A 26,858-nucleotide genomic window follows, 5' to 3' on the forward strand; every position below is an offset into this window, starting at 1 on the left:
CAAAGATTTATGAGGTATAATTTCACAAGGAGAAAAAGCATTTTAGTGGGAATTCTTTTTTTTTTTTGTAGGTAAAATAGGAAATCACAAGAGTTAAATAGAGAAACTTCTGTGGAAATCATCTGTTAACTTAATTGAACAAATGAAATCCATTAAACTCTAGAAAACCAAACGCACGTTTGTTATTTAGTTTCTAGTAATTTTTATATTTTTTTCCTACAGAGTTGTTGTGAGATCTATTATTTTGAAAACATGCTGTTTTAACAATGGGTTGTCAACAACTTGATCCTAGTAATATGGTAGAAAGGGCGATCAGATACCAGATGGCTTGAGTTTCCTTCTCATGCTGCTACTCACCAGGTTTGTGACAATGGCCATTTCTCTTCAATACTTTGGGCCTCCATCTTCTCATCTGTTCAACAAGAATAAGAAATACCTGAACCTCTTACCTCTTAACACTGTTGTGAGGATCAAACAAGGTCCTAGTTGTTAAATCATTTTGCAACTATGAAGTGCTATGCAATATGAGGCATTCTACTCATTATCACCTCAGAACTCCTCTCAGATTATATTGCCTCAAATGCATTATTTAGGAAAAGTACAAACTTGAATGCCATATGGAGTCCTTGTTGACACTGCAGATGTTGGTTAATTTTAGATTCTAAAAGAACAAAAGAACAGAAGCACTACCAAGCAAATTAGCCTCTCTTTAGCTTTTTCTTCGAAATCTCCTATTATACAAACACCAAACTAAAAATGGCAGGCTAAATATTATAGAAAATTACATCATTTGAGGCATTGAAATTCTGTATATCCAAGCCCTTTTGCAGAACACAAATTTATTCCCTCCAAAGCACATTGCCAATGAATTTAATGTTATAAGATAAATTACGGTTATTTCTTCAAGGACCAAGTAGGAGAATTTTAATCTTTAACTTTAAATAACACAATGCCAGGGAAAATGTAAAAGTCTTAGAAGAGTCATAAAAAGGTATGGAATCCATTTTGGTGGTCATAGTCTCTGTCAAACTAATGGAAAACTAAGCTAAGCTCAGCCAGCCTTGGGCTCTGATTTTGAAGACCATATTTACAAGTGGGAATTTCTCTGTAGAACAGGTGTGACAGACGTGCACATGACAACTGCTTTTACAGCTCCATTAGTTCGGGAAGACCTATCCTGATGGGCCTCATGTATACCATCTGTAAGACATCTCTTTGCACCTTGTCAAATCCAACGTCCTCCTTAAACATGCATAAGCAAGCGGTGTTTTCATAAAGTATATGGATGGCATCTGTCATTCTTTCTGTTTGCATACAACCCACCAACAAAAAATAGTTTGGAACAAGCTGAGCATTTTGTGTCTTGAAATTTTACTTATTAATTTGTATTTATTACCTATAAATATATATGTATTTATAATGGAAGCAATGAAACAAACAATGCTTCCTATCAGAATATATGCGTTAGATGACCTGAAGCAATGTAAAAATGGTCCTGTGAATGTTCTGAGCCTACATTTTTTTAAATTGAAGTATAGTTGACACACAATGTTACATTAGTTTCAGGGGTGCAACACAGTGATTTAACAAGTCTATACATTATGCTATGCTCCCCACAAGTGTAGCTATCACCTGTCACCACACAATGCTATTACAATACCACTGACAACATTCCCTATGCTGAGCCTAGATCCTCAATACATTTTTCCAGAAAACTGCTAAGTTTTAGCACCTTAAGATACTGACATAATGTCACACTAATTAGAAATAATTTTCAAACAGAGACCATAAATGTTTCACCTATAAAATATGTGTTCCTCTAAAGGAAGCAAAGTTTTCAAAAAATGTTTCAACCTGTATTTTAATAATTTGGTCAATACTATGTGATATGATATTTCAAAGTGTGCTCTGATGTGGGCTGGAAATATTAAAAGCAAATCCAAGGAGTAGATTTTATAACACTGCTTATTATGGAGGCCATCTAGGCTGATTATTTTAGTATTAAGTATACTATTAATCGCCTCCCTGTCCTGCCCATATGCTACCTCTTTTAGCACAGAAGGCCTAATAAGACAGGTGCAACTTGATTCCACGTTATATAGTTTTTTCAAACTGGAACAAACATTAACCCCCCCCCCAAATAATTTTCCCTTGTGAAGAACTTTGGATTACTGCAGATGATTACAGACCTGAACCAGAAATGGATTCAAACAACTTTCATTCACTGCTGAAACTGAACGGGAACTGACCCCCAAAATAAATTAGCTTAATTCCCTGTAAGAGCAACATGAATCAGGTTGCCATCTGTTCCCTTCCTTCTTTAACTTCACCAGTGGGCTGGGTTTAAGCACAGAACTGGAGGAGTCCTTGGGGGAAGGGGAGGAGGACTCTGGCTTGGTATTTAGACGGGTGTGCTGCAACGGTAGAGTCACTCCAAGTGCAAGAAGAGAGGAGTCTGGGAATTAGCTGGGGAAATCATGTAATTTGTCAAACCATGGGAACAACATGAGTTTAATTTGCCTAATTTTGTTAGAGGATATTGCATCAACTAAAAGTCTTTTGCATGCCAAAGATGAAAAATGTAATCCAAACTAACTTAATTAAAAAGGTAAATTTATTGGTTCATGTAACTGAATTATTTAGACGATCTGGTTCAGGTGAAGTTTGATCTAGGGCTTAAACAGGGTGACCTAGGACTTGATCTCTGTCTCTTCATTTCTAAATTCAGCATCTTCAATATTGGCTCCATTCTTAGGCAACGTCTGTCTTCACGTACCCAATATGGATGCGAGACACTCCACTGAGTACTTGCCTCTAGGTTCAAATTCAGAACCAACTTTCTAGTAGGTCTAGAATGGATTACTGTGGCCAGAGGAATAGGATATACTAGATGACCTAGACTAAGGTCATACATTTCACCCCTGAAGCAGGGGGGTGTAGACATCAGTCTTTTCCCCAAGTCCAGGGACTGACAGTAAGGGAAGACCATAGTTCCCAGAACGAAATGAGAGTATGGTCAGCAAAATGGATGTTCTCCACAGATACTCAGGGATTGGATGAACAAATAATTTCAGCAAGTATTATTTTTCACTTAAAAAGGAATTCTGCTGATACAAAAAGAACAAAAATATGAATAAGATTTACAATTACTTACAGATGATACAATTGTCTACCTAGAAAGCCCAGTGCCAACCAAAATCCAAAGAGAAGTTTTTAAAAATTGACAATTGTTCTAACTCTCTTATGGAAGAATAAATGTGCGAAGAAGGAGGAGGGGAAGGGAGAGAGGGAGGGGAAGGAGGGGAAGGAAGGGGAGGGAGGAATAATTCTGGCTATATCCTAAAGAGAGAGTCCAAGTCTTACCAGCTTAGGGGAAGAAAAAAAAAAAGTAATGGCCAAAGAAAGACTGTAGAATCTTTATGTGAGACAATTAAAAAAATGTAGGCTAGGGGCACCTGGGTGGCTCAATCGGTTAAGCATCTGCCTTTGGCTTTGGCTCTGGTCATGATCTTGGGGTTCTGGGATCGAGCCCTGCATTGGGCTCCTTCTCCCTCTCCCTCTACCTGCTGCCCCCTCTGCTTGTGTTCTCCGTCTCTCTGTCAAATAAATAAATAATTTTTTTAATTTTAAAAAATTAATAAAAAATGTAAGATAATTTCAGCTAGAGCTGGGACTAGACACTCTTTACAGAGATTAGACAGTTCTACAATTTGTAGTTTTTGTCGTTCCCGAGGAAGAGAGCTTTAGAGCTAAGAAAAGCTTTCTTTTTTTTTTTTAATAATGATTTTTTATTATATTATGTTAGTCACCATACAGTACATCCCCGGTTTTAAGAAAAGCTTTCTGAATGGCTATTTGCTGTACCTTGTCAACTTCATGGTTTATTTTTAACACTTTCTCTCATGCTATAATTATAAAAAACCAAAATAAAACAAAACAAAACACCTCTCCTACATGGAGCCAAACTAAAGAGAAGTACTATGTGGAAAGATAATTTTATTTTCTGATAATGACAGTAATATGGCTGGGCTAGCTTCTTCAGATATAGATAGATATAGATACAGATGTGTGTTTTTTTAAATGGCAGCTCTCACTGCCACATCACTTGTGCATATTTCTGCATCTGTAAATGTTCTCCCAACAATCTCATGTAAATTAAATACCCTAGAATTTTTCCATCCTGGTCTCATATACCTGGAATCTAATAAAAAAGAAAAAGTCTTTGGAGGGGGCTAGTATAAAAATAGCATACTTACTTTACATGGCCTAGTTCTAAAGCACATTTACCAAAGCCTACCTGTTTCACCAAAACTATAAACCTGCTTTCCAGAAGCAACTATGGGAAAATGAAGACTTACTGAGAGAAATGAAAAGAGATGCTAAGGAAAATGGCCAAGGAGTATTTGGCCCTGAGGCTGGGGTAGCACTAAGAGCTGGCTGTACACCCTGTAGGGTACACCCTACAGTCCTCACCTTCTAACCCATCATCCCTATCTGAGACTTCACTCTAGAGATGCTTGTATGTGTTGAGTGAAGAAAAACCGAGTATTTTCTAGAGCTTGCAATTCACTAACTGGAACATGCTTCCACTGCATTTTAGTCTATTTTTTCTTCTTTTTTAAAACAGCATGCCAACTCTGGTTGGTTGCAGGAGAGGCAGATTAAATATTTTTTAAATTCCTTATTGGAAAAAATATAAAGGCATAATGGACAGGCTGAAAAATGAAGAACTACTCTTGATGCAATGTGAAAGTTAATGCCTGGAAAGCCGAGGTTCTAATTTGGAAACCTAGTCACACTATCTCAGAACATTCTCTTAGAAGATTTTATTAAAGTATTTGTAAGACTCCCGAGGATTTATCCTAAGGCTATACCTGTAGACATATGTGTTGGGTTATACACTATAGGATTGTTTGTAATAAGTAGCAAACACTGGACACAGCCCAAGGATTCATCAATAGAGGAATAGTTAAATGAACTATGGCAGATCCTGCAGTGTAACGCTATCAGCTGTTTAAAAGAATAAGGAAGCTCTCCTAGTACTGATAGGAAAGATCTACATTGTTAGAGGGAAAAACAAGATCCAGATCAGGGGATAAAGTAGGCCACCTCTTGTGTAAGAAGCGGGAAGAGAAGAAATATAAGAACTGCTCGTATCTGTGTGAAGAAACACTAGAAGGATACATAGAAAAAAATCAGTATAATTATCTCTACTTATCTGGGTGGGTGAGGTAGAGAACTGGGTGAAGGAGCAGGAAAAGATAAGACTTTTTATTATATCCTTTCTTATTTGGATTTTTGAAATGTGAATATATCAGCTGATCAAACAGAAGTTATTAAATAAATATCAAAAAGAAACAAAGCTTGAGAGAAGTCATTCAGGAGTCATATGGTAATTTCATAAAAGTTGCAGCTGCAGTTAAAGTGAATCAAAACAAAACACCCTGAATCCATCCTCAACCAAGGGCACACTGTTGGTAGGTTTTGAGCAGAGGGCTGCAGCGGAAGCCCAGACCTTACTGACTTCCATTTGTATTAGCTGAGCACCTCGCCTCTGTGTCCATCCTGACTCTTTCTCCATAGCTTTCTTTCCTCTCCTCTTATTTTTTTTGAAAGATTTTTTTTATTTGACAGACAGAGAGTGCACAAGAAAGGGGAGCGGTGGCAGAGGGAAAGGGATGTGGGAATCGATCCCAGGACCCTGGGATCATGACCTGAGAAGAAGGCAGACGCTTATCCGACTGAGCTACCCAGGTGACCCTTTCCTCTCAAAAGAAGTAACAAATCAGAGACCCTGGAAGATGCTGCTGGCAGCTATTATACTTTATTTATAAAGAGTTAAGTTAAACTAGAGTGTGGATTACTGCACCCATTTCACAGGTGTTGAGAAAGTCTCCTAGTTATCTTCCTAAGAAGGCAAGACTCCTGGTTTGTTTGGCTAGACTGGGCTAGGGAATCCTTCTTGATGCTCTCATAACCCATACGTAGCTCTGTAATTGTGCTTAAAACCTCCTACAGCAGGGGCGCCTGGCTGGCTCAGTTGGTTAAGTGTCCAACTCTTGATTTCTGCTCAGGTCATGATCTCAGGGTCCTGAGATGGAGCCCCGCATTGGGCTTTGCGCTCAGCGTGGGGTCTGCTTGAGATTTTCCCTCTCCCTTCCCACCACCACCCCCTCACTCTCTAAATAAATAAATTAATTAATTTTTAAAAAAAACCCAAAAAACAAAAACCTCCTACAGAAGTCACCAGGGTAGGAGGCAGTCCTGCCCACTTGACTGTGAGCTTTTGAGGCCAAGGACTCAAAGACTCAGTCATATTCAATGACCTTCGTATTCTCAGAGCCTAGCACAAAGCCTTCACAGGTACTGTGTGAACTCAGTAAACTGAACTTTTATCCACGTAATGGCTTAGACCATAATCCTGAGCCCTCTTTAATGTCTTTCCCTCACTGTCATTAAATCTATCAGTCAGTCCCTGTTAGTCCTACTGCCAAACACATTCCAAACCTACTACTCTTTACCGTCCTTGGCACCACCCTAATTCAGACCACCAACATCTCTGGTCTTGCCCAAAACAACCAGTCTTACCTTCTAATCTGCTCTCCTACTGCCCCCAGAATATATTCTCCGTATGCAGTTAGAATGATCTTTTAAAAACCAAATCAGGGACACCTGGGTGGCTCAGTCGGTTAAGTGTCTGCTTTCAGCTCAGGTCATGATCCCAGGGTCCTGGGACTGAGTCCCACATGGGGCTCCTTGCTAGGCAGGGTGCCTGCTTCTCCCTCTGCCCGCTACTCCCTCTGCTTGGGTGCTTTCTCCCTCTCTCTCTCTCTCTCTCACAGATAAATAAAATCTTAAAAAAAAAAAAAAGAACCCAAATCAAATTATATCACACTCCTGCTTAAAACCCTTCAGTGGTTTCCTATTACAATTAGAATAAACATCGAACTTTTTACCTGACCTTCCAAGCCCTACAAGATCTGCCCCTGTCTGCTTCTTTGACTTAGCCTCATACCACTGCCCTTCACTTCCTCCACTCCACACAGACCACCTTTCAGTTCTTTGTATCCACTCGGTCTGCTCCTGTCTCGGGGTCTCCGTCTGTGATCTTCCTTCTGCCCACAAGGCTACCCCGCCTTCTTGTGTGCTTGCCTCGCGTCATCACTGACGCTCTACAGCGCTTTCTGAGAGGCTGCCCCTGACCACTCCAGTTACATCCGCCCCGCCCTCCATGTTGCTCTATTTGTAGCACCTTTAACTGTATAGATGAACATTTTTACTTGCTGCTTTGTGCTTACTGCCCCCACAATAACGTAAGTTCTGTGAAGTTTCTTGTTTGCCACTGTATGGCCAGGGCTTAGAACAGGGCTGGGCACATAATGGCTCTAAAAAGGTTTTGTCAAATAAATGAAGGTGCTTAAAATTAATCATGGATAGAGTATTTATTTCCTTATATATAGTATTTCCTTAGAGACATTTTAATGTAGCTATTTAATTGAAAAGGCAATAAGCAATTATAAAAAGAAGTGAGGATGTCATGATTGGCTTTTGAAGAAACATAATAGAAAATAGTATTAAGAGAGTTAATTGAGAGAAGATGATCCTACCAAAAATGATAACTTCTGTCATAAACCAATCTAGGCAAGGAGTAGGCCCAGGCACTGTGTCCGGTGGATGGCCAGATGTTGGTTTTGCACTCAAGAAGCTCAAAATCTATCAGAAGATACAGCTTTGTAATTATAACATCTAATATCTGTATACTGCGGACTGTGTTCACATTTATAATTACTTGTTCGATCACCACAAGAGTCCTATGAGGTAGGGTAGTATTATAGCTATTGTTAGTACCATCTCATAGATTAAAGAACTGAGGCTCAGAGAAGTTATGTCATTTGCTTTGGCTAACACAGCAAGCGATGAATGAGATTTTTAAGTTAGACTCAGATCTTCTGACTCAGCTCTCCTGTTCCATTTCACCACTATGTCTATTCAGTGTGATAACTGTATGTGCAACATGGTATGGGCAGAGAGAGCAGAGCGTAGCGGAGAGAGACTGTGTATCTGGAGAGGGCTGGGAAGGCTTCATGAAGAAAAGTCTTACAAATGGGGCTGTGAAACGGCAGGAAGAGTTTTCAGGTGAAGTAGGAGGCACATTTCAGATCGATATCTGATGAAAAGCACAGAGGGATGAAAATGGATAGTCTGCTCTACATGGCAGGGAGCAGAGGAGTCCAGATGGGGAGGTTGGGCCATACCATGAAAGATTTTCAGTGCCATTTTTAAGCAGTTGGGCAGTCTCTGAAAGCAAAGGATTGAAAGAGTCAGATCTGGGTTTTCAAAAGAAAATTAAAGTGGCAGATTGGTGGATGAATTGGAGCATGAAGAAACAAGTTAGGAGCTTTTTTTTGGTTTTGTTTTTTTGGTGATCGTGCAAGCAAGGTAAGTGTCTGAATGAGGATACTGGAAATGCAAAGGGCTCATTTAAAAATGTTTGTGTGAGGAAGACTCACTTCTGGGGAGGTGTAAGAGAGGGAGAAGCAAAGATTATTTTTAAAAATTTCTAGCTTATATGACTTGGTAGATGATGATTATCTCAACCAAATTGAAGAATACAGAAACGTGATTTCAGAAGGGAATTGGAGGCAGGGGTTTTCTTGTAGCAAAGATAAAGCACCGTCTGCTTCACCTTTCAGTCATGCTTGGTTTGAGGTGTCTGTTTGCAGCACCCAGGTGGGTATGTCAAGCAGGTAGCTGAAAATATGGGCCCAGACTTTGAAAGCAAGGTTGACTGGAGATCTAAATTTTGGAGTCATTAAAATAAATTTGTATTAAAATTCCTATGCAAAAGGGGCACAAAGGAACTTTTTTCGGGGTGACGGAAATTTCTATTTCACAATTATGTTAGTGGTTACGAGGGCATACATGTCTCAAAACAGATCAGACTGTACACTTAAAATGAGTGCATTTTGTTGAATCTTAAATCCCTTAAAAAAACCACTAAAAATAAAAGCGAACTGCCTTGTACAACGTAGTAAGTTCTAAACAAATTGTCTTTAAAATTGTTCATCAGAGGCGCCTGGGTGGCTCAGCCAGTTAAGCATCTGCCTTCGGCTCAGGTCATGATCTTAGGGTCCTGTGACTGAGCCCAGCATTGGGCTCCCTACTAAGTGGGGAGTCTGCTTTGTCTGCTTCTCCCTCTCCTTCTGCCTCTGTCCCCACCTCGTGCTCTCTCTCTCTCAAATAAATAAATATTTTTAAAAAATTGTTAATCAATTGTTTTAGAAAAAAAGAAGAGAATGGAAAATTGTTCTACACATATCAGTTAAAAACAAGTGACTGGCAGCAGGGAAAGCTGCCATGGTTTTGGCTGTTTCAGAAGCCAGTGCTAGATGTGCCAGTTTACGGGCCATTTGGGAGTTCTCCATTCAAAACCATATTCCCTCCCTAAATCACCCTCCTCCATCATCAGCCCACCCTGTACCACCTGGGGTGACTTCTGCATTGGAGTAGCTGAGACAATAAAGGTACTTGAAGAATATAATATGACATTGCTGAACAAGAAATCTGTCCTTATTGATTGGTTTTAGGCTTATAGCCAATTTGGCTTCCTCATTTGGCACCATTCTCTCAGCATCACTTCTGAATTGTCCTTTCAGTGCTCAGCTTAAAATCTACTTTGTACAAAATACCCATTTTTAATTCAGTAGAAAGAGGTGAAGTCTGACACCTACATTCATCTGCCAGTGTGGACACATCCATCATGAGCATACAACCACCAAATCTGTATATTTATGTTGGAATCTCAGTTCTGTTATCTACCAAGTCTTGAGACCTTGAAGAAAATGAGGATAATAAAATCCACTTTGTGAGGTGGTAGGAATTAAGTCAGATAGCATATGTGAAAGTACTGAGTATGGTGTTGAATAGGTGCTCAATAAAAGGCAGATGTCTTGTCAGGTCTGACTATACTTTCTGAATTAGTTAGTCCATATCATAAATTTCTTGACAGTAAAAGTTTTCTGCTCTCTATATCCCACCCTAACTAATACATCCTCAGTAGACCTTGGGGAATGATGTTTAGGAAGCTGACAGGTCAAAGATAAAGTTGAAAAAGATTTACACAATAAATCATAGATGAGACCATTCTGGTGAGATGGGAAGAAAGGAATTTGATTCAGAGGTGGTGGCAAAGGTCCTTCTTCACATTTCCTCTTTCCATTCATTTAAATTTTTATCTTGCCAAAAAGAGGGGACAGAAGGTCTCATCTTGATGAGTGGAGCTGCAAGACTATGTGCCAATACACCTGGTCTTGATTCTTGCCAGCTGGGAGAGGAGCTTGGCTTCTCAGTGTTTTACTACTGTGGTTTCCTGGGCTGGGCAGCTGGGTGCCTAATAATGATAAAAACCATAATAATACTTCATAATTACGCACTGCCCTTTGCCAGAACTTGGATTTAATTACAATGACTATGACAGAACTGGCAATATCTCGCTCCCTGTTGGGGTGCAATACCCAAGGGCCTGGAAATACAAAGTGAAGTGGCAACTGCAACCTTCTCCTGCAGGGCCTATCCTGGCAATTTACCCAGAATGCTCTGGGTTTAAAGCTCGTCATCAGAAACAAAGAGTACTTTTAAACTGCCTACATGCACTTGGCACTGTCAAATAAAATAGTGTTTATGAAGCAAATACTGCCACTCACCGGGCACAGCATCGTGGAAGCCCAGGCCTGAAAGGGACCTAAGGGAGTGACCTCATTCATAACCCCAGCCCTGCTGTGAGGTACTACTATCACTACACTCTAGTAGCTAAGTTCACTGACCTTCCCATTCTGATTGCGCTGGAGATGCTTTTGTGGCAGCCCGATTCAGGTGTCAGGGAATTCACCATTTAACACTCATTTTGTGAGTACCTATTCTGAGCCAAGGCACTGTGGAGGCACAAAGACGTGTAAGGCACGATCCCTGCCCTCAAAGTAGCTTATCTTCTAGTTGAGGGATGCATATTCAGGCAGCCGTAATATAGAGGGAAGTCATGGCAGATGAAAGGGAATGAAATTAAGAGTCCAGGTGAAAGGCTCAGGGCATTCCCTCTTCAAGAATAAAAAGAAGAATGAGAAGATATGGGGTGAGAGTGGGGAGGACTTGAGGTGAAGAGATAGGCAACAATTTAGAAGGTTTTTACAGGTTTCCCTGTTTTGTTTTTGTTTTTGTTTTTTGTTTTGGCTTCAGAGCACTTATTACCTCCTAAATTATCTTGTTCATTTATTAGTTTGCCCATACACTGTTTATCTCACTGCATTCAGGAACCTTGTCACTTTGGTTCACCAGTATATTCTGAGCTCTCAAACAATGCCTGGAACATAATAAAGTGTTCAATGACTTAATGAATAAGTGACCCAGGTGAGGCAGTGGATGTAGAAATGGAGAGGAAAGGGCACCTAGTAAATATAAACAACATGACAAAGTTAGAAAGGGTAAGGGTGGTATTTACAGCAGTGAAGGAGAAGCATGGAGGATTAGACCCAGGTTCCTGGTTCTGGATTTGGGTGAGTGGATGGTGATATTATCAAAGAAGATAAGGAGCAGAGGAGAAAGAGCAAGTTTTGCAGCCTTTTGAGCTATTTGAGTTCTGATTTGGATAGGTTATAATGAGGTTCAAATGGAGATGTCCAAAACCACTTACATATGCAGATCTGAACCTCATTAAAGGTACCCTAAGCCACCAAAGTGGTTAGATCACCTAGTGTGCAGAATGACTATGTACCTACTGAGGAGAAGACTGGGTATCAGTCCTTGGAACTCTCTTTATGAGCCAATAGATAACAGATTTATTAAGATTAACAATCTCATTGTTTCTAGTCTCAGGGAAACTGGGGTGAGGAGTGCCCTGGGGAGGAGAAAAAGCTTAAAGAGGGATGTAGTCCATAGAGTTTACTGCACTAGAGATCAAATAAGAACTAAAAAGTGACCCTTGAACTTGGTCACATGGATGTCACCGGTAGCCTTAAGAGGAGCACTTTCAGTTAAAAGGGAATATAATTTAGCCTGAATTGAAATAAAGATGAGCACTAGGCAGGGGCTTACGGGCAAGTTGTTTTTGTTTTGTTTTGTTTTTGTTTAGTTTGGAGGCGTTGGAACACGAGAATGGTATGTCCAACACAGAAGTGGCCAGGAAATTTGTGAATGACGACACAGTTTCTAAAACGCGAGATGTAAAGAGTCCTGCTGGCGTCACAATGCCTCAACTATGCTTCTACCCTCTCAGCCATTTCTAGGGCGGGGGCCCTTCCACATAAAGTGCAGGCAGAAAGTGGAGGACAATCACCCCTCCAACAGATCTGTGAGTCATGTTTGTGACAGCAGTGCCCAGTTTCCCGTGCATCTTGGAATTTAGTGACTGGGTGGCTCCATGCTGGAAGGAGCTAGGGAGACTCATTCACATTTTCCGACCCGGCACTCACACCCTCCATTCATCATTTTTCCTTTCCTTTTCCCTGGAAGAGTTGAAACCAGGGACAAAGCTATCTTCCTTCTCCCACCTCAAGTTGACCTTCCGCCCCCAAGCCCACTGCTGGCCCTTCTCCCACCACGTGACGCCCCGCAGCCCCCGTGACTAGCCGCCTCCGACCCCTCCCCTCCGGCTACAGCCCGTTTTACCCCGCCCCTCCATCCCACGTGACAGCCTCTTTCCTACCTGACTGGCTCCTCCCTTTCCCCCGGGCCGGACCCGGCCGCCGTCTCAGCTGCCCGACTCCAAAATGGCAGCCGCGCACAGCGCGCACCCGAGCGGCCGGACCTCCCTGACTCCCCGGCCGCCCCCCTCTCACTCCCTGCCTCCCTACTTCGGCCTTCACCTACACGCCTCCGGATTGGCCGCTAAGAATCCCGCCCCTCCAGAGCCCCGCCTGCTATTGGTCACGGTAGGCTGCCCTTCAGAGAGGCGTGCCCCCGCCGCCCCCCGCCCCGGGAGGTATTTTCCATTCCGGTGGGGGTTGGGGGGAGGGGGGAGGGGAAAGGGTGAAGGGGGGAGGCGGCCGGGGAAGGGGGTGGGGGCCTGGCGGGGGCATCCGGCAGAGCTGGGGTCCCCGGGCTCCGTCCAGAGGAAACGAGACTGCGCTCGATCGGGCAGTCGGAGGGGACGGGACGGGACCGGCGGGCGAGCGGGCGGACTCGCCCTCTCGGTGACTGCGCCGTCCGGGCCCGTCCGCCTGGCCGCAGGTGCCCCTGGATGAGGCCGCCCCGCGCGCCCCGACCGGTGAGTGTCCCCGCGGCCCGCGCCCGGCCCAGCCAGCGCCCGTTCCCGGGCCCCCGCACAGCCGTTAGCGGCCGCCTGCCGGTCCTCCGGTGCCCGCGCCCGGCGCACTCCGCCTCCGGCCGTCGCCTCCACACCCCGGGCAGAGGCAGCGCCGGCCCTCCGGCCGGGAGGAGACGGCGGGCGGGGGTCGGCGAGTCCGGGCCGCGAGCCCTGTGCAGACTGCTCTGCGCGTAGTGGGGGCTTGCGCTTAGTAGGCTGTCAGTGCATTTCTGAGGAATTATTTTTCTGGTTGGAGGGACGTGGGGCTCCTAAAGGGAAGGGGGTCTCCTAAAGGGAAGGGGGTCGTTCAGAGCCAGTAGGAGGGCGTTCGTGATAGGGGTCGGAGGGAGGCCACCGGAGACCGTGGGGACAGTTAACGCGCGCTGCGGGGAAGGGGCCAACCGGCTAAGTCACTTGGGCTCTGAAGCTTGATCCGGGGGTCTTCAAGGTCGACAAGAAGCGGTCTACAGGGAGATGTGAGAACCGGGGAGCTTGGATGGGGAAGTGACCGGGGCACCTCCGGAGGTTTAACCCGAGGTGGAAAGGGATGCGCAGGCGTCCGCTGGAAGACCCTTCTGTAACTACTTGGACTCCTAGAATTCTTTGGTGCTGGGATTTGGGCATTCAAGTAGCCAAACGAACTGACTTTCTGGAGAGGGAGTTGCATTCAAAGAAGGATGCTAAGAAGCAGTTTAAGTACTCATGTCGGTTTGGTTCCGAACTTTGAAAGACTGGGGGATTGGATTCTCGATGTGATTTTTGACATTTTATTTTGGCATTCCAACCAAGACGAGGCTTGCTGCTGGAACTTGTCAGTTATCCTTTATTTTAAAATGTATGTACATGTTTGATGGTGTTTTACCAGTTACTAGTTTTGCTGGAAATGCTCCTAACTGTACCTTGAAATTCTTGTAGCCGCCTCTACATCTGCTAAATAGCCAGCCTTTCTTCAGTTCTCTCAATCTATAGCTGCGGCTGTCTTACTTCTTCCTGATTTAACATTTAGAGTGGACTGACTGGTATTAGAATTTGCTACTTACTTTTGTTTTACAAGATTATTAGGTAATTCGCATGCTTTCTTTCCCTTGCTTTTAATTGTTTCTTTACAAGATCAACTTTAAGTCTCGTATTGGGAAGATGCTGGTAAGGTAGCAGCTCTAGAAAGTAGTTGAGCTTTCTAACAGTTGAATGTTAATGTCAGATGCTTAGTTTAATTTTAATAATCTTGTATTTGCATAACTTTTGAGAATGGGTTAGGAACTCAGAAATGCATACCGGGGTCAGGCTGTTGCAGTCCACAAATTCTACCTCTGGCACCCCTTTAAGGTTCTTCATGTCACTGAGAAGAGGAAGCTAAGAATTGCACAGCAAGATCTTTTCATCTTTTAAATATTTTCTTAATCATATATCTGTTACCTTACTAATTCCTCACAATTTAAAAAAGGGAAGCCTTTTTTTTTTTTTAAGGGCGTACTTAACCATATTTGAGAAAATTTGTAGAGGATATGTTGCCCTGTAATGTAATTCATCAGAGAAAAATGTTCTGCAAAAAAGTACTAATATTTTCATTTGGCACCTTTCTAGTTTTTCAGTAACTGATGGATAATTACATTTTTTTCCTCCCTATTGTCCTTGAATTTTACTATTTGTCCTTAGGGAGAATGTACTGGCACACAAAACAGTAGCCTAAAATATTGAAACCTAACACCTTTTAGCATTATAATAGCTTCTACATTATTCGCCTTGAGACTCATCTATGGTAAACTAGTGGTCCTGAAGGCTTTCCCTTATCACCTTAGTTAAGAATGGGCTGTTTTCTCCTTTTGTAGAACCGAGGAAAAATAATGTTTAATGCCTGCAAAGTAATGATAATAACTAAATAGAATGAGAATGGAAAGCTTGGAAAAAAGATGTATGTCCAAGAGTCACATTTGTGTTAGAGCTGGGAGAGTAGGCCATGGAGATGATTATTTTGCATCAGGAAACCGAGCACCAGAGCAGTGGAAGGGACTAAATTGCTAGTTAGTGACAGAGCCAGGATCGGTGGGCAGGTCTCTGGACTCTAGTCCAGGGTTTTTCTACATTATCACGTTCACGTTGTTTATTTCTAAAGGGTTGCAGTGCCAATTATAAATGGTTTTTGGAGTATTTGTGGTGATGTTCTCTTCTAAGGATTGGGAAGTTTGAGTTGACTACGTTTATACATGAAATGATGCAAAACTGGATGAGCTTTTATTGAAAAGTTTTAAACAATATACTTCATTGTTAGTGAAAGTGCTGATATTTCTCTGTCATTGGAAAGAGACAAACTGTCATGCCATCTAGATTAAAATATTAGATGAGCTTAAAGCAGGCTAGTGTTCTGTCATTTTTATGCTAAAAATTAATTGCTTACAAGACCTTCAGAATCCAAAGGCTTCTGTATTTTCAAAGTAAATTATATGAAAATTATTATTCTCAGTAAGTGTGTGAGTTTTGTTATGTTAAAATGGGTTTGGAACCTTTAAAAATAAGCAGTAGTAGAATTACATGATAATTATGAAAACATAATTTCTATCATAGTTGTAACAGAACGACTGACTTCATATCTCAGCCACTTAATAACATTATGATGTCTGGCAAGTGATTTAACTACTGTGTACTTAGGTTTCCTCATCTGTAGAGTGAGGGTGATAAAAGTACCTATCTCATAGGAGAGTGGTGAGGATTCAAAGTGTTTCTTTCCTTAGCACACAGTAAATGTGCAACAGATATTGGACCCTATTCTCTATGGCTCATTAGTTGTGTACAGACACTTGTGTGTCCATTTGTTTCTTTGCTATTAATGAAGTCACTTTGAGGCTACAACAAATTCCTACATAAATACATGATCACATAATAGCCTGTCTTATTACAAGGCTCTTAGTGCAGATGATGCCCTCATGTTTGTTTTCTGCTTTCTCTGTTCATCTTGGGCCTTCAATTAGGTGTGCATATCAAGTTAGAGTGAGTGCATCTGTTTTTATGAATGTCATCTGGAGACCCTTGTTGCAATGACATTATTCTAGAATCAAAATGTCAGTAATTGATTTGCAGGTATTCGAGTGAAAATGCAGTGAGTTCCAAAGGCTTACTGGGTAAGCTTAGGTGAGGAAATCAGGAATTTGTAAGATGTTATTCATTACAATCCCTTTCTGTTGGTGAAGCCATGAGAAAATCCTTGAACCTTGTTTTTTATTAAGTGATTGTTTTGATGACTGCATTCATTATACTGTTAGGGTTTATTGATAAAATTTGTGTAATTCCAATTTTGTAACATTTTGTTCTTTTTACTTTGCTGTAACCCAGGTCTAATTAGTGTATGAACATGTGGTTTAGCAGATGTTTTTTAAATAACAGTGGTGGACTTTTCCTACGTGTTCTTTGGTTCTGCCTTATCAGTTTCTTCTGTTGCTTTTATAATAGCTCTTCTGCCTTAACTTTGGTTCTCATGCACCTTTACCTACTGTCACAACATGTAACTTCTTACTGTCATACAACTGTAATTTTTTATGCTCTTTTTAAACATTAATTTCAATGATTTAAAAAATGTGTATCACATATTTTTAATTACCCTTATTTTTAGAGTTTCATTGAATTGAGTCTGTTTTACAGGTTAGAAAGTAAAATCAGAAACAAGTGTAGCTCAAAAGCATTTTTATGTTAGTTATAGATTCGTGCTATTTTGTTTTAGATCTCAGGCAGGCATTCTCTTTGTAGGTACTTCAGGTGATAAATACATGGATCATCCCTTTAATCTGAAGTAAGCATTACACGGAGCTATCAGAAGCTTTCAGGATCATATTTTTCTTTCACTGATACAGAATTTTAATGTTTGAGAGTGACCAACTCTTATTCTTCTTTTGATTAACTATTATAACAAAGATTACGAAACTATTACAATTTAAAATTGGTCATTTTTGGAATCATGAAATGCTTATAAGAATTTTGTAGAACTTAGACATGCAGATCTTTTCTTTCAATCATTACATAATCTAATTATGCGAATAAAATATTTAAGTATGGTTTCAAGAGTCTTTAGAAATACCATGTTATAATAAAATATAACCAATTATTGCTCAATTTTTCATTAAGTTGCAGTTTTTTAATAGGTTTAAAAATAATTATGACATTGTGAATTGCCAGTTATTCATATTGAAAATTAATGGTTACAAGGACTGAGTAGGTATGGACCATGAAAACTACTTTCTTAGCTTCAATGTAGATGTTAGAGAATGCCCAAAGGAAAATACGAATCATTTTCCTTACTCAATAAATTCTTTTTCTGAGTTAGCCAACTGTCTTACTTTTTAGGGGGTAATAGAGAGAGGGCTTTTGAATCTGGTTAGAGCAGAAGTAATCTTGAAGGGTAACGGGTTGGAATGTTGATTCATGTTAATGTTGGGTAAATTTACATCTGAGTAGTTTAATTGAGAATTAGTTACCTGCCTTTAGGTGAAAAATCCTAAGGAATAACTTGAGAGAGACCATAATCGTAATGACACTTATTGCCAAGTACAGTAGAGTAAGAATATATTTCCACAGTTTCTCTAAGCCTTTTGCTTATGTGATGTTTAACACCAAAATTAGATTTACCTTTGCTTTGATGAGATGTCATACAATAATCTATCGAAGCTAATAATAAACAGTGAGGGAGATAATTTTGAAAAAAAATATTTTTGAAATAGGCTTATTGTTCTGGGATTGTCTGCAAATACGACTTCTTTATTTTATTTGACGACTCCTATACCAGGAATAATATCCAGTCTTTCTCTTCCGGGCAAGATTCTACAGTTCGAGGTGGTAATCAAGTATTGATATACTGTATTTCAAGCAATTAAAAAGGATAGAAGCTTACTTAAATAATGTATATGTACTTAAAATGGAACATGAAAGGTAGAATGATGGCACAGGAATGATTTGGGAACTGAACTTCAAGCCTTCATATATAGTGGGTAGTCAGAGGAAGGGGAGTTAAGAATTTGAGGTCGGAAAGAGAGAAATTTGGAGGAAAACCAGGATTTTGTAGGAGTTTAGCCCTAATGTAGACCCTGGGTTCTGCAGATTAGTGTGTCTTTGTATAAGGAAAACAGGTGAAATATTCCAAAGCTGAAGAATAAACTTACTAAAACATTAAATAAAATCTATTGGGGGGAAGGGGTTAAAATATTCAGATAGCCAAAGGGGAGCTTATTTATCTAATTACTTAGTCTTTGACTTTGGTTATTAACATGAGAAAATAGTCCAGCCTAATTACCCTTCAGGTGATCAGTGCTGGGACCAATTTTACTTAACCTTTTTTTTTTTCTTTTTTTATAAATGATTTAAAAGACAGACTGGCAGTGAAAGTTGCCAGATTTGCAGCTGACTCTGTGTGCTGTTCCAGGTAGTTGACAGCCAGGCCAACAAGGAGAAGCTACAGGAGCATCTTTTGATGAGTTTCCGTGTGGCAGAGAACAAGATAATGCATTTAGGAGAAGACACTCCAAATTATATTTACAGGACCTGAGTTGTGACCCAGGAAGGGGATCCAGAAGTCATGGAGATAGCTTCTTCGAGGGCATTTATTGTAGTCGTTCCTGGGCCACAGAGTCCTGGAATGTGTTGAGGGTTCTTGGGCATAGTTCTGAAGACAAAAATGATGTACATGGAAATAATTATAAAAGAGATTACCTTTTTCTTTCTTTTTTTTTTTTTTTTTTACTTTATTGTGTTCTAGGCTAAGTGATTTGCAGTCATTTTTTTTTTCATTGAATTCTCTGAACAATTCTGAAAGGTAAGTGGCATTGTCCAACTTTCTCAAAAATGGAAATTTGACTCAGGGAGGTTAAGCGACTTTCCCAAGTTACCCAATATGTGATGGAGTAGGGACTAAGGCCCCCATCTTTTGATTGTTAATCCTAAATGTTTCCCAAGACATTAACAGGCATCTTTTAAAACTTATAATGATTTAATTTAGGGTTTATGAAATGCCGTTTTTCTTCTTTGTTGTGGCAGCTTTGGATGCCATTACCAGGAGAGATCATATCTATATATTTTGAGAGGATTTGGAGCTATTCCTTAAATTCCTGATTTTTAAGGAAAGGTAAGGGATCTTTTGGTGTACAGTTTTACCCTAGAGATTGGAAAATAGCACAGGCCATCCATATAATGTTTCTCCTCTTCACTATAAAATGTTGGATCATTAATGGGCATTAATAAGGTAACAGTCAATAAGAAAAATCTTGTTTGGTAAAAACAACACTAGAGTTAAGAGTCCAGATACTGGGGGCGTGTGGATGGCACAGCGGTTAAGCGTCTGCCTTCGGCTCAGGGCATGATCCCTGCGTTATGGGATCGAGCCCCACATCAGGCTCCTCCGCCATGAGCCTCCTTCTCCCTCTCCCACTCCCCCTACTTGTGTTCCCTCTCTCGCTGGCTGTCTCTATCTCTGTCAAATAAATAAATATAATCTTTAAAAAAAAAAAAAAGAGTCCAGATACTGGATTCTTCCAGTGGTATGAAATAAGTGGTGTGAAAAACATTAGGATAGCATTGAAATAGGTGTAATACACTTGCTCTGGGAGTAGCGGAAGGCTTGAGATGTCTCTTGAGAGATGAGCAGGTGAAGAGGGATTGTGGAGTTCTAGGCAGAGGTAATAGCAGTATGTTAGATGAATAATAACTTTTTTGAACTGCAGTTTCCTCAAACAAGTTAAAATATAAGAAAGTATCTTAAATTTTACTTAGATGAGCAGCATCTGCTGTATATTGTTAACCTTAGAAATGAAACTGCTAGCTATTTTACCAGCAAAAAATGGGTTTACCTGGAAATAGAGAATTGCAATTCCAAACAAGCAAGCTGTGGCAAAACCACAAGCAAGTCTAGAGAACAAAGGAGAGGACCTCTCTCTCACAGAGGAAAGGGGGAAAATGGGAGGGCTGTTATAAACAAAAAGTTCATTGGGTTAAACTAGCAGTTGGAAGTATAGTGGCTTTCATTGGCTGAGTTGTGACAGTCGCATTGGCTGGGCTGTTGCCCTTCCTGCTGGGATAGTAAAGTAGTAGCTAAAGGAGTAGTGACTTGCAAGGTACTTTTCTTCGTGTTGGGTCTGCAATTGACAAAAGTGATAGAGTGTGAGAGCTCCCCCTGCTGGCCTCCTGGCTCCATTCTAAATGAGGTTTCTTTGTTTCCTTTTAACACCACACACACACACACACACACACACACACACACACACACCCTTGATATTTGTTGATGAGGTTGCAAGAATCAAGTGAGTAAGTATATGTGAAAGTACTTCATAAGATTTTAGGTGCTCTCCCAAGAATTATAGAGGAATACTGATGTTCTTGTAAAGGATGGACAAAGAGGGTACTAGGAAGACTTAAGTAGCAGGGGGAGGAAAGTACAAGAGGAGAAACAACAGAAATGGGAAAGGGAGGTGTAAAAGATGAAGGAAAAGGGTAGATGTGAAGAAATTTGAATTATAGTTCTCTTTGTGTCTGTCAATCAAAAGGAGGATAATAAATCTGCAACTGAAGACTTTTAACATTAATTTACGGTAAGGAAGAAGCTCAGCAAGCAGTTGAAATATTTTACTCACTTTTCCATTTAGTCTACGCTGACCAGGTTAATAAGAATATGACAGTAAGCTAATTGAGAGTTGACTGTATCTTCTGATGGTTCGTTTGCTCATTACTTCTGTACAGGTTTAGCTAATGGCTTTAAATAGTATAAGGGTGACCATAAAAATAAAGCAGGCTGGACTGAGTTTCTATTTATTCTAGATTATTAAAAATGAAAGGGTATAGTGTGTTTAAGGAGAAGGATGAAATTTGATCTGTCAAAAGAGTACAAAAGAAAATTAGGAAATCAGACTAGAATCAAGGTAGAATGGGAACAAGTTGTTAATGGTCTCATATGCCATACAAGGAGTTTGGGTTTTTATTTTGTTTTGTAGATGTGGAAGTGACACAGTTTGCTGTTGTAGAAAGCTGGTTATAGCAGTAGTAAAGAGAATAGTCTGGAGGAATAGAGTTTGGAGATATTTATTCACCAAGTAATACATATGGCAGGGTAAGTGAATGAGGCATTTTCTCTGGCCTCCAATATATTGGTAGATCACATGCAGGGATGCATTTAAGGCTCTGTGTAGTTAGTGTTTGGAGGTGATAGAAGCTGAGGATGAATCTAAGGTTTCTGATTTGGCAGTTGAATAATATGTGCAAGTTTGAGAGAGGGGGAATAATGGGTTTTCAGGTAAGTAGTATGCTTTTTAGATAAATAATAACGTGACCAAAACATCAGCTGGAAATATGGGTCTAGCTCAGAAGTGTGGCCAGGTTTATAGATAGGATTTGGAAGGCAAAAGGTTTAGAGTTGAAACTTGTGAAATTAAGTGAGTAATGACCATAATTCCTAAATAATAATGTATGCAGAACAAAACGTAACCGCCAGTACTGGTACTTAGTCCAAGAGTGTAGACATTTTTTTAATATTTACCTTTTGCCCCCCTCAACTCAACCTCCCCGCACCATCTAACCCTACAAAGCATATGTAGAAACATTTACTGCCAGAAATATTTAAGAGTCCTTGGAACAGTGTACCATGGTACACTGGTCTTCCAGTACAACAGTGGGAATTTGTAACAAATGCACTTTCTTATTCCTCACTGAAACTCTCTTTGGAATCCCGTTTGCTTCCTGGGCTGGTGAGGTAGTCTGAACAGATAATGAAGCCTGAAGGCTTTTTTCGCCTTCTTTAAAACCTAGTCCAGAGCCATCCTAATCAACCATCTCTTTGCCTCTCTTTCTCTCCTACCCTTTAGCATTATAGAGCTTAAGGCTCCGGCAAATAGAATGCATTCCAAGAGGGAAAAGTAAAAACATCGCAAGAGAAAGAACCTCGAAGAGAACTGTAATCTTTTCAATTCTCTTCCAAAGATTCTACTCTCTAAACCAGGGGACGGAGTTGGTGAGTCATTAAGAGGAGGTGTCCAAACTTAGTAAAAATAAATAGTCCATCTATTAGGAGCAAGATCTTCAAGTGCTGAAAGAATTTGGAAAAAATCTGAGGTGGTTTAGCACTTAGTGGAAAAGATGAGTTTTTGGTTCAGTTTTAAAGGAGGTAGAACGTCAAGGCTGTGCAGGAAACAGTAAGAATACCACTATTAAGGGGTTGAGAAAACTGTACGAAAAAAAAGCAAAGGAACTGATCGACAGAATTCCTTATCTAAAATGCATAGTTTACGTTGGAATTAATGAGAAATTAGGGTAGTTAGAGGATCAAAGACTATAATTTGGAACTGGAAGTCCCTAAAGGGCCTAAGTAGAAATGTGAACACACAGGACTATTGTAACCATAATTGAAATAGCAATTAAGCATCTATGGAAAATGACAGCTGATCAATTTATGATGTATGTTGCACTGATTAATTTATAGACTACCTAAATCTTTTATATTTTCCCTTTTGTTATTATGTGTGTGCTTCTGTAACAGTGGTTCTCAAACTTGCCTGGGCATAAAATTTGTATGAAGCTCTTGTTTAAAATATAGATTCATCCATGTTACATGTAACAATAGTTAGTTCCTTTTAGTTGCTGAGTAGCATTTGGTTGTATGGATATACTATAATTTATCGGTTTTTACTGTGGAAAAGGGTTGTTTCCGGTCTTTAACTGCTAGGACTAATGCTCCTATGAACATTCTTATACGAGGCTTTCGTGACATGAATATTCCTTACATGTGGGTGACTACCTAGAAGTCGACTTGCTGGGTTATAGGATGTGTGTACGTTTAACATTATGAGAAACTGGCAGAACAATTTCTAAGGTGGGTTTACCATTTTATACTCCCGCTAACAATGTCCCCTCTTCATTTGTTTTACAGAAGAGTTTGGGTACAGTTGATTTTCTTCCTTAAATGTTTGATAGAATTCACCAATGAAGCTATCTGGGCCTGGAGGGTCGTGTTTGTTTGTTTGTTTGTTTGTTTGTTTGTTTGTTTGTTGTGGAAGGGTTCTTAATTAAGGATTCAATTTTTAAATGAAGAGATGTAAGTCTATTCTATTTCTTTTTATTCCTGTTTCAGTAATTTGTGCTTGAGGCATTTGTCCATTTTACCTTTCCTCTCATGATTAGTCTAGCTAGGGCTTATCAATTTTCTCTGTCCTTTAAAAAATCAGCTTTTGGTTTTGTTGGTTTTCTCTGTGGTTTATTTTATAGTTCGAGTTGAGCTCTTTCATTAATTCCTTACCTCCTCCTTACTTTGAGTTAATTTGTTATACTTTTTCTGGCTTTTAAGGTAAAAGTTTAGATCATTGAATTAAGAATTAATTTTAAAAAATTATCAACTTTTAAAGCCATAAATTTTCATTATCATTTCAATTCAAAATCTTTTTTTTTTTTTTACTTGTAATTTTTTCTTTGACCTATGGATTGTTCTGAAGTGTTGTCTAAATAATTTCCAAATATTTGGGATTTTCCAGGTATTTTGTTACTGTGTTTTCATTTAATGCCATTTTGGTCAGAGAACATAGTCTTAATAATTTCAATCCATTTAAGCTTTTTGATTGGTTTATGTCCCAACATATGGTGTATCTTGGTTAATGTTCAGTGTGTACTTGAGAAGACTGTATCTTCTCCTATCGGGTGCTGTGTTCCATAGAGTCAGTGAAGTTAGGTTGGTCTTTGTATATCTTCTTATATTTTTACCAATTTGCTACTTACTTGTTCTATCAAGAAAGGAGTTGAAGTTTTCACCTACGGGTTTAGATTTGTCTGTTTCTCCTTTCTGTTCCTTCAGATTTGTTTCATGTGCTGAGCACTATTACATGTGTTGCAGCACATTTGGGATTAAGTCTTGTTGATGAATTGACCCCTCTGTCGTCATGAAATACCCTTTATATTGCTGGTAATTTCTCTTAAATTCTGAAATCTCTGTGTCTGAAACTAAAAATTCTTTTGATTAATGTTTGCATGATATATCTTTTTCCATCCACTTACTTTTAACTTATTTATGTCATTTATATTTAAAGTGTTTTTTTGGTACACAGCATATAGTTGGGTCTTGCTTTTTTATCCAATCTGACATCGTTATAAGCTTGGTATGTTTAGACTGTGAGTTGGCAGAACTATGGCTGGCAGACTGTTTATGTGAGTGTTTTATTGGGACACAGTCATGCCCATTCACTTACATATTATCTATGGCTGCTTTTATGCTATGATGTCAAGCTTTAATAGTTGGGATAGAGACCATATAGTCCTTAAAGCCTAAAATATTTTCTGGTTCTTTACAGAAAAAGTTTGCCAACCATTAGTTTAGACCATTTACATTTAATGTATTTCTTGATAGGGTTGGATTAAAATGTACTATCTTATTGTATACTGTTTTTTCTTTTTTCCTTGATTTTCTGTCTGCTTTTGGTGGTTATTTTTAATAACAGTCTGCCCTCAAATAATATGCCACTTCATGTATAATGCAAAAATCTTACATCATAATGCTATACTCCCATTTCCTCCCATCTTTTGGGCTTTTTTTTTTTTTTTCTGTCATACATCTTGATTTTATGTGGGTTTAAACCCCATTGCTGGTTTTGCTTTTGTTAGGCACTTACCTTTTAGAGCAATTAAAAATGAGAAAAATGGGGACACGTGCGTGGCTCAGTTGTTTAAGCGTCTGCCAGGGTCCTGGGATAGAGCCCCAAGTTGGCGGAGTCCCTCCTCAGCAGGGAGCCTGCTTCTCTGGCTCTCTCTGTCTCTCCCCCCCACCGCTTGTACATGTACACCCTCTCTCTCTCCATCTCTCTTTCTCAAATAAATAAAATCTTCTTAAAAATGAGAAAAATGTCTTTAATATTTCCTTCATTTTAACCATTTCTTTAGATGTTTATTTGTATAGATCCAAGCTTGTGTCAGGTATCCTATTCCTTTTGTTTAAAAACTTCCCTTTACATTTCTTATAGTGCAGCCTCCCCCCACCCCCTTATTTTGCCTTCAATTTTGAAAGCTATTGTTAATGGATATAGAATTCTAGGTTTTCGGGGCTTTTTTCCTCTCCTTTTAGCACTTTAAAGATTTTTTTTTTTTAACTATTTTAGTTGCATAGTTTCTGACAAGAATTCTATGGTGATTCTTATATTTGTTTTCCTATATGTAATATGCCTTTGGTTGCTCCTAAGATTTTTCTCTCTTTGACTGGGTTTCAACAACTTTAATATGATACTCCTTGGTGTGGTTTCATTTGTGTTTATCCTTGGGGCTTATTGACCTTCTTAGATCTGTGGGTGTATTGTTTTCATCATATTTGTGAAATTTTTAGCCATCTCTCTTCAAAATTTTAAATTCCCAAGTGTTTCTTTTCAGACTTAAGTCCTACATGTGTTTTTTTGGCAGGTCACTGAATCTCTGTCCATTTTTCTTCGAATCTTTTTTTCTTTTCCTTCAGTTTGAAAAGTCTTTTTCCCTGTCTTCAAGTACACAGATTTTGTTTTAAGTCTCCTTTGTCTAATGTGCTGTTATTTCCATCCAGTTAATTTTTTATGTCAGATATACTTTTTTATAGTTCTAGAATTACCACTGTTTTTCTAAAAAATAATTTCCATTTCTCTGTTGAAATCTTTTCTTCATTATGTTCATGTTTTTGTTTAAGCCTCTAAATACTGTTTTAAAGTCCTTCATAGTTCTCGGGGCACCTGGGTGGCTCAGTTGGTTAGACGTCCGACTCTTGATTTTGGCTCAGGTCATGGTCTCTGGGTCATGGGATCGAGCCCTGCATTAGGCTCCACACTCAATAAAGAGTCTGCCTGAGATTCTCTCTCTTTCCTTCCTCCTACTCATGCACACACATTCTCTTCCCCCCATATATAAATCTTTAAAAAAATAAAAAGTAAAGCCTTTATATCAAAAGTTCTCCTAATCCCTGCCACTTCTAGATCCTGATTATAAGTTACCATTTCTTATTTTTTCCTATGTCTGGTAATTTTTTATGAAGTTATGTTGAGTGTCTTGATTTTTTTTTTCTTTCTTGACTATTAAGTTTCGCTCTGGCAGGCAGTTAATTTATTTGTGGATCAGCTTGATCTTTTGAGTTTTGTTTTCAGGGTTTTGGGGTTTGGGTTTTGGCAGTTCTAGAATAGCTTTTAGCGTAGGCCTAGTTTGGGCCCACTACTGAATCTTGCCCCTTCTTGTGTCTCCCTTGATTGCCTAATGTCTTCATCAGGGTTTATTCACCTTGGGTTGATGGAAACTGAATGGGCCTGCCCCCATGTGAACTACGGGAGTTGTTTGGATTAGGGATCCGCAGCATTTATTATTTTTTTAGAAGTTGTTTTTTGTTTAGCCTCATAGATTTTCATACAACACATATGCAGATTGGTATTTAGCCAGAAATTTAAGGACACCCTTTTTGCAGGTTTTTGGAGCATTTATATTTAGCTTCTTCCTTTGTGATAATATGCCCTACAAATTCTAGTTTTCTCAGACTTCACAAATTCCAAGCTCTGTCACCTCAACTCAGTGAGACTATTGCCTCTACTTGAGTTCCCTTTGCATGTGCTGTAGT

General features: G+C 39.6%; 1 protein-coding gene and 1 long non-coding RNA gene across 15 annotated transcripts in view; one reads left to right on the top strand and one right to left on the bottom strand.

Annotated features, from left to right (window-relative positions):
• Positions 1-12,840, bottom strand: part of LOC123785903 (uncharacterized) — a 63,522-nt gene extending 50,682 nt beyond the window's left edge. For 3 of the 4 annotated variants that reach the window (XR_006777814.2, XR_006777813.2, XR_006777812.2), the window contains exons 1-2: positions 12,698-12,840; positions 358-412 (exon numbers count right to left, since the gene is read on the bottom strand). This is a non-coding gene — a long non-coding RNA (uncharacterized LOC123785903). The remainder of the gene's footprint in view (positions 1-357; positions 413-12,697) is intronic. The other variant, XR_006777815.2, reaches the window with a different exon arrangement.
• SOCS5 (suppressor of cytokine signaling 5) overlaps positions 12,785-26,858 on the top strand; it is a 106,941-nt gene continuing 92,867 nt past the window's right edge. For 2 of the 11 annotated variants that reach the window (XM_087863368.1, XM_087863369.1), the window contains exons 1-2: positions 12,991-13,258; positions 19,313-19,400. The gene's annotated coding sequence lies outside the window, so the exon portion shown is untranslated. Of the gene's footprint in view, positions 12,924-12,978; positions 13,259-13,611; positions 14,133-19,312; positions 19,401-22,125; positions 22,272-26,858 lie in introns of those variants that run through there. The other 9 variants (XR_015725166.1, XM_045787925.2, XM_087863367.1 and 6 more) reach the window with 9 other exon arrangements.

This window comes from Ursus americanus, chromosome 7 (genome assembly GCF_024610735.1).
Source record: "Ursus americanus isolate L20-20 chromosome 7, mUrsAme1.1.p, whole genome shotgun sequence".
NCBI lineage: Eukaryota > Metazoa > Chordata > Mammalia > Carnivora > Ursidae > Ursus > Ursus americanus.